Source organism: Triticum dicoccoides, chromosome 4B, assembly GCF_002162155.2.
Source record: "Triticum dicoccoides isolate Atlit2015 ecotype Zavitan chromosome 4B, WEW_v2.0, whole genome shotgun sequence".
NCBI classification, from domain to species: domain Eukaryota; kingdom Viridiplantae; phylum Streptophyta; class Magnoliopsida; order Poales; family Poaceae; genus Triticum; species Triticum dicoccoides.
In genome coordinates, this window is record NC_041387.1 from 398,003,478 (window position 1) to 398,011,407 (window position 7,930).

The 7,930-nt window shown below is 47.6% G+C and overlaps 1 long non-coding RNA gene across 1 annotated transcript in view; it reads left to right on the forward strand.

Moving 5' to 3' along the window:
• The first annotated feature begins 7,445 nt into the window (after positions 1–7,445).
• LOC119296312 overlaps positions 7,446–7,930 on the forward strand; it is a 4,048-nt gene continuing 3,563 nt past the window's right edge. The window contains exon 1 of the long non-coding RNA XR_005145094.1: positions 7,446–7,844. This is a non-coding gene — a long non-coding RNA (uncharacterized LOC119296312). The remainder of the gene's footprint in view (positions 7,845–7,930) is intronic.

Here is a 7,930-nt window from a genome sequence, read left to right on the forward strand (position 1 = left end):
AAAATCCACGAAGATAAGTTTTGGAAAATATAAAAAATACTGGCGAAGGAATCAAGGCCAGGGGGCCCACACCCTGTCCATGAGGGTGGGGGCGTGCCTTCCCCCGTGGGCGCACCCCCCTGTCTCGTGGGCCCCCTGATGCTCCACCGACCTCAACTCCAACTCCATATATTCTGTTTCGCGGAGAAAAAAATCAAAGAGAAAGTTTCATCGTGTTTTATGATACGGAGCCGCCGCCAAGCCCTAATCTCTCTCGGGAGGGCTGGTCTGGAGTCCGTTCGGGGCTCCGGAGAGGGGGATTTATCGCCGTCGTCATCATCAACCATCCTCCATCACCAATTTCATGATGCTCACCGCCGTGCGTGAGTAATTCCATCGTAGGCTTGCTGGACGGTGATGGGTTGGATGAGATTTACCATGTAATCAAGTTAGTTTTGTTAGGGTTTGATCCCTAGTATCCACTATGTTCTCAGATTGATGTTGCTATGACTTTGCTATGCTTAATGCTTGTCACTAGGGCCCGAGTGCCATGATTTCAGATCTGAACCTATTATGTTTTCATGAATATATGTGTGTTCTTGATCCTATCTTGCAAGTCTATAGTCACCTATTATGTTTTGTGATCCAACAACCCCGAAGTGACAATAATCGGGATACTTCTCGGTGATGACCGTAGTTTGAGGAGTTCATGTATTCACTATGTGCTAATGCTTTGTTCCTGTTCTCTATTAAAAGGAGGCCTTAATATCCCTTAGTTTCCACTAGGACCTCGCTGCCACGGGAGGGTAGGACAAAAGATGTCATGCAAGTTCTTTTCCATAAGCACGTATGACTATATTCGGAATACATGCCTACATTACATTGATGAACTAGAGCTAGTTCTGTGTCACCCTATGTTATAGCTATTACATGAGGAGTCGCATCCGACATAATTATCCATCACTGATCCAATGCCTACGATCTTTTCACATATTGCGCTTGATGACCCACAAGTGTAGGGGATCTATCGTAGTCCTTTCGATAAGTAAGAGTGTCGAACCCAACGAGGAGCAGAAAGAAATGATAAACGGTTTTCAGTAAGGTTTTCTCTGCAAGCACTGAAATTATAGGTAATAGATAGTTTTGTGATAAGATAAATTGTAACGAGTAACAAGTAAATAAAGTAAATAAAGTGTAGCAAGGTGGCCCAATCCTTTATGTAGCAAAGGATAAGCCTGGACAATTTTTAATAATGAGAAAGGAGCTCCCGAGGACACATGGGAATTATCGTCAAGCTAGTTTTCATCACGTTCATATGATTCGCGTTCGGTACTTTGATAATTTGATATGTGGGTGGACCGGTGCTTGGGTACTGCCCTTACTTGGACAAGCATCCCACTTATGATTAACCCCTATTGCAAGCGTCCGCAACTACAAAAGAAGTATTAAGGTAAACCTAACCACAACATTAAACGTATGGATCCAAATCAGCCCCTAACGAAGCAACACATAAACTAGGGTTTAAGCTTCTATCACTCTAGCAACCCATCATCTACTTATTACTTCCCTATGCCTTCCTCTAGGCCCAAATAATGATGAAGTGCCATGTAGTCGACGTTCACATAACACCACTAGAGGAAAAGACAACATACATCTCATCAAAATATCGAACGAATACCAAATTCACATGATTACTAATAGCAAGACTTCACCCATGTCCTCAGGAACAAACGTAACTACTCACAAAGCATATTCATGTTCATAATCAGATGAGTAATAATATGCATTAAGGATCTGAACATATGATCTTCCACCAAGTAAACCAATTAGCATCAACTACAAGGAGTAATCAACACTACTAGCAACCCACAGGTACCAATTTGTGGTTTTGATACAAGATTGGATACAAGAGATGAACTAGGGTTTTTAGAGGAGATGGTGCTGGTGAAGATGTTGATGGAGATTGACCCTCTCCCGATGAGAGGATCGTTGGTGATGACATTGGTGATGATTTCCCCCTTCCGGAGGGAAGTGTCCCCGGCAGAACAGCTCCGCCGGAGCCCAAGATTGGTTTCGCCAAGGTTCCGCCTCGTGGCGGCGGAGTTTTGTCCCGTAAGCTTGCCCATGATTTTTTCCAGGGTAAAAGCCCTCATATAGCAGAAGATAGACACCGGGGGGCCACCAAGGGGCCCAGGAGACAGGGGGCGCGCCCAGTAGGGGTGGGCGCGCCCCCCACCCTCCTGGCTAGGGTGTGGGCCCCCTGATGTATTTATTCCACTCAATAATTCTTATTAATTCCAAAAATAGGTTTCATGGAGTTTCAGGATTTTTGGAGCAGTGCAGAATAGGTTTCCAATGTTTGCTCCTTTTCCAGCCAGAATTCCAGCTGCCGGCATTCCCCCTCTTCATGGTAAACCTTGTAAAATAAGAGAGAATAGCCATAAGTATTGAGATATAATCTTTCCCTAATATCTCCCTAATAATAAAGCACGGACTGGGTCTCCGGGTTCACCGTCACGCACATTTTACACAAAGCCCCCTGAAGTTTTGGACAATCAACCCGCGCTATAGATTTAAGTTAGTACAGTAAAGAAAATGTATCGCTTCACGGGACCGGAAGTTGGGTGATGCGCGGTGCACAGGCGATACACGAGGAGGTCGGCGACCTAGGCAGCAGACTGCAAGGCAGGAGGCGGAGATGGCGTGCGGAGGAGCGCCAGGGGAGCAGAGAGTGGCGGTGCCTCAGCGAGGGAAGATGACGACACGCTAGACGGCCGGTTGGAGGAGCGAGCAGGCGGAGAGGAAGGGAAGAAGAGGCGGGGGGGTCCAGCCTTCCCGTCGGCCGGCGGCAAGGGATGCCGGCAGGAGCGACAGACGGGCGCTCGCGGGATCCAGCCCCGTCCTCGGCGGCAGGAAGGGAAGAAGAGGCAGCGGGGTCCGGACGGCGGCGAGGGACCCCGGCAGGAGCGACGGACGGGCGCTCGAGATCGAGCCCCTACCTCGGCGGCCTGAAAGGAGATCGGGGTGAGGGAGAGAGCCGTCGAAGGGGATCGGGACGAGTGAGAGACAGTGGGGATCGAGTGGCTGTGAGGGGATCGAGCGATGGCTTCTGCGGCTAGGGTTTAGAACGGTTTACGCGGGCCGCGGTCAGCAGATGGGCCGGCAGGCGCTGGTAGGGAGAGAGAGAAGGAGAGTTGGGCCGACCTAGCGTTGTTGAATTTTTTTTTCTCATCTCAGAAAAGGAGAAACAAATGGAGGGGAGAGAAAAGAAAATATTTGAGATAGGACTAGAAGTATACACCGGCTAGGCCACGTAACCCTCAAAAAAAATCTGTTACAGGACGTGACGACGAAGGCTTAGTGTTCAGTCCCTCAGAAAAAAGGCTTAATGTTGAGAGAGTGGCGTTTTGGCACATGGAAGCGCGTGCTCCTGATTTTTAAAATGTGTTCTAATCATATTTTAAAATGTCAAAAAATTTCAAGCAAAAACTTGACGCGTACATCTCGATATTGTACATGTTCATAAAGTCGTTTCGCGAAAAACCGATAAATTATGTGTCACGTGTGAAAAAAACAAAATCCGGTGTTAAAAATTGTTTTTCACAACACATCCTCTTATCTTTTCTACACAAGCCACAAAAAATATCGGTATTCTCCGAAACTTGACGTGCACACATATAATATTGAGATGTATGCACCAAAAAAAAATTTGAAATATTTTTTCGCGTGCAGGAGCGCGCGCTCGCGGGAGCACCACCAGATTTTCATTCGTGTTCATGCATCTCATATCTTACAAATGCATTAGTAGTTGCAGTAATTAAAATACGTGTCACTGAAATATTAGAAAGAAATATTTCTTAAAGGAAACGATATTTGGAGCTCTCTTGTGGACTAGCTGGTCATCGATACATTCCTCCACTCTAGATGTAACCGGTGCCGTTGGTGAGATATAGAGGAGAGAGGGAGGGATGAAGAGTTGAGAGAGTACGATAACGATGCATGTTGCTTGAACTGGGTGAAGGAGGGGCCGCGTCCTATTTTGCCCCATCGTCGGCTAGAGAGAGAGAGAGAGTGTGTGTGTGTGTGTGTGTGTGAGAGAGAGAGAGAGAGAGAGAGAGACGTGTGGTGATGGCTACGACTACGATTTCCTTGGTCCTTCATGTGGCTACTTCCCTCCGTTGTACCAACTCTCCCGCAGCTCTGCGTGCCTCAATCCTGGTACTCCTTGAGCCCTGGTGATGGTTTCAAGGTTAGTTGTTGGGTTGGCGCAATCGATGCGCTCCTACGGCTGACAACAGCGCATGAACAAAAGAGCACTAAACATTGCATGCCAGCAGTTTCACACCAAAGTAAAGATAAGGGAGGCAGAAGCGGATTGTGCATAACGAGGTAAACTATTGAGTAACACAAACTCTCAATTTCATGCACAATTGCAACACAAGGGATCTTTTTGCATGCACAATTTTCATGGAACAACAAATGTATTTTGCACATAATTGAATACATATAAACTTTTCTCCCGTTGCAATGCACGGGCATTTGTGCTAGTCTCTCCCTAATAATAAAGCACGGATTGACTCCGTGGGTTCACCTTCACAATACACTTTCGCCCAATCATAATACGCTTTTACGATTCATATAGACAAAATCGTAATATAAGCGAGGTGGTACTAATAGTATGTTCTCGGTTTCTGCCGTAGCATGCCGCGTATCCCCTGCTCTGGATACCATCTATCGTGCATCGCACCTGCACCCAGCCGCGCCCGCGCCCGTGCTCCTCCCATAGGTCGTCGTAGCCTCGATGTACCTTGCCGCCATGACAGCATGTTCTTGCCCGTGCACACCCACATGCATGGGTATGCCCCACCGTTGCTTCGTGGCTCCCGTACCAGCAGCAGTTCCTCCTAATCCCGCACGTCCGCCGCCGCCTCTAGAGGCCCGCCATCCCTGCCATTGCTCGCCGGCGTCGTTGATTCTTCTCTGTTGCAGAGGAGAAGATACCCAGTCCGCCTTGGCTCTCTTTCCATAGCTGGATAAGCCCATGTCTAACTCATCCTCAGCCGTGGCCGAGCTGGTTACCTCCCCGCACCAAGACCACGAGGTCCTGGGTTCGATCCCGCATGAAGACACCCTAAAGTCGGCCATTTCCTTTTCTTATTATCCCGAACCACTGACATGTGGGCCCTTGAGGGATCCACCTGTCATCCTCCAAGCCACCTCCGTATGTTCTCGATTTCATACGTTCTGAGAGCTTCTTAAGTCAATGGGCCAGATTTTTTATAGGCCGATAAAAAGAATCAATCTCCCCACCTGCCCTTACCTCCCTTACGGAGGCAGGGAGAAAAAATTGCTTAGACTTATGCTATAATTTTAGATTCTAATTAGTCCCACACTGCCTCTTTACATCACATCCTAGCAACATATATACGTTTCAAGTTATCACAACCAACAAGCCAAGAAAAGAAGATAAGATATGACTCGGCCTAGAGATAGAGATATAAAGAAAGATGCCATGCATCACAAAATCGATAGGCCGAGAGTGAAGGTCATGGCCAATCAAAAAGAAAGAGGCGCATCAACCCGAGAGGAAGGTCACAGCCAATCGAAAAGAAAGAGGCGCATGAAATAAAAAAAAGCAGAGCATGAGCAGGGCCGCCGGCCGCAGCCCAACCGGTGGCGGTGGTGGAGCAAGGGTGCGGGGATCCCGACGGGAGGAGCTCCCGGGCGCGCACGGATTTGGAGGTGTGGTGACGCATGGGGAGCAAGGGATCTTCCGGCGGTAATGGGTGCAGGGCAGGCGGCAGTGCGTTTCGGGGAAGGTCGTGGAGATTGGGGTAGGGAGGCCGCTGATTTCCTTTTCTTTTCTTTTTTCTGATCAAGGGCGGCTGACTTCTACAAAAACCGACCTGTTAGCTAGCTAGCGTGCACGAATGTTGAACGTTTCTGTTTTCCATTAATTAAAGATGTAGTTTTGATCCTTGACCTACTGGTAAACATCTCCCAGTCTGTAACATGGACGTGTTAGAGCATCTATCGTCGGAGTTAGCAAATCGAGCCCTCTAAACGTCCGCGGACATGCCCGATCAGTGACCCGATGTGTCTGTTTTGAGCTCTTGTTTGTTCGTGCATATAGTCATACTTCTCATTTTCTCTTTTATATGTCCGGTCATTTACACGTGAATTGTGGATATCAAGACAAAGAAAGAAAAGAATAAATAAAGAAAGAGAAAACATGGTCCAAGATGGGCGGTATGCTACGTGGTGGACTGACCGGATGCGTCCATAAGCCCTCATATTCTTCCTACATTTGTCTTCAATATGAGAGTTCCCGGACAGCCTCGGACATCATGATATGAGGGGTTTAATTGGTCATTTTTTCTTCTCTCCTGTTCAGTCACGGACCGGGCGTGTCCGAAAATGTTTGAGGATATGGGATGCCCGGCTGTAGAGGCTCTTAGTGTTTCACATGTGTTTATTCTCCGAACAATGCTCCGAACTTTGCACACGTTATCGGGTTTGGTGCTATATATTTTTGTTTTAAGGTGGAATTTGACTTTTTTTGTGCCCCTCGCAAACTCAAACTGGCTGCTAGGGCGATGTGGTATTTTTTTTTCACTAGGCATTGACGATCTAATCTACAACATCATAACATTTTTCTGATTCCTAAATTGTATCCATGAAAAACAAGACACTAGCAACACACCTTTTAAGAATAATTTTAATATGGTATGCTTCATGATTAGCACACACGAAAGAAGCATGCATGCCTGAACATAGGACGAAGTACACCATATTTTTATTTTGTGATGTCAGTAACTGAAAAGAAACATTGCGTGTATGATATTTTTATTATCACTATGGTAATCTGAGGATAAGGTTGTCCATCTGGTTAGTTCTATGATTCACGTCCCAAATTCTGAACTGGCGCCCTAAAAGATTATATTGTTAATTGATCAATCATATTTGTCATCATCAAACTTATTCTCTACGTGTCCAGCTTGATTAATTATAATTGGCGTTTGGCTTTGCAGCGAAGAATGCTAATTTTTTTTTCCGTTGCAACGCACGGGCATGTTTGCTAGTTAATTTTTAATAATAAAACATGAATTGACTCCGTGGGTTTATCGTCACAATACGCTTCCGCCCAGTTATAATACGCTTTTACGATTCGTATAGAAAAAATTGTAATATAAATGAGGTGGTACTAATTGGAAATTAAACAAGCAATCACAGTCACTGCTATCCTGTTAGACACATGCCCTCACCTGTTCCCAATTCAGGCCGGGGGCATTTGATGATAACCCCCAGTTCGTGTGCCTTTGATCATAAGCCCCCCTTTGTGTCACTGACCCACACCCCCCAGTTCGTGTGCCTTTGATCATAAGCCTCCCTTTGTGTCACTGACAGTCAGTGACATAAAGGGGGGCTTATGATCAAAAGCACACGAACTGGGGGTTATCATCAATTATTCGTTCAGGCCGCATAGTCGCCCGCCGCCGGATGCTGCTCCGCCCCGAGCACCGTCAGTGGCCCCGTCGCCTCCTCAGGCATGCCCTCTTCATCCTCCGAGCTTCCCTCGTCGCACCGCGGACCACCTGCTCCTCCTGATGCACCGGCTGTCTCCTACCTCGGGGTCCGGTGAGCGGCGTCGGCAGCCACGGCGAACTGCCACGGGTGCGGCCAATCCGAGCTCCTGTTGGTAGGTTAATCCAAAAAGAAAAAGAATCCACGCACTACACGACCCCGTCCTCCAATACGCCACCTGCTCCCATCCATGTAGCACCGCCGCTCGCTTCAGCTCCTGCTCGTCGATCGCCGCCGTGTGGAGCCACCTTCCCAGCGCGCCGCTCCGCCTGCGTACACCGGTAGGCTTTCAACCAACGCCATGCGCCACCTCGCGTCCCCCTGCCCATCGCCTCCTACAAAATCGTCTCTCTCTCTCTCTCTCTCT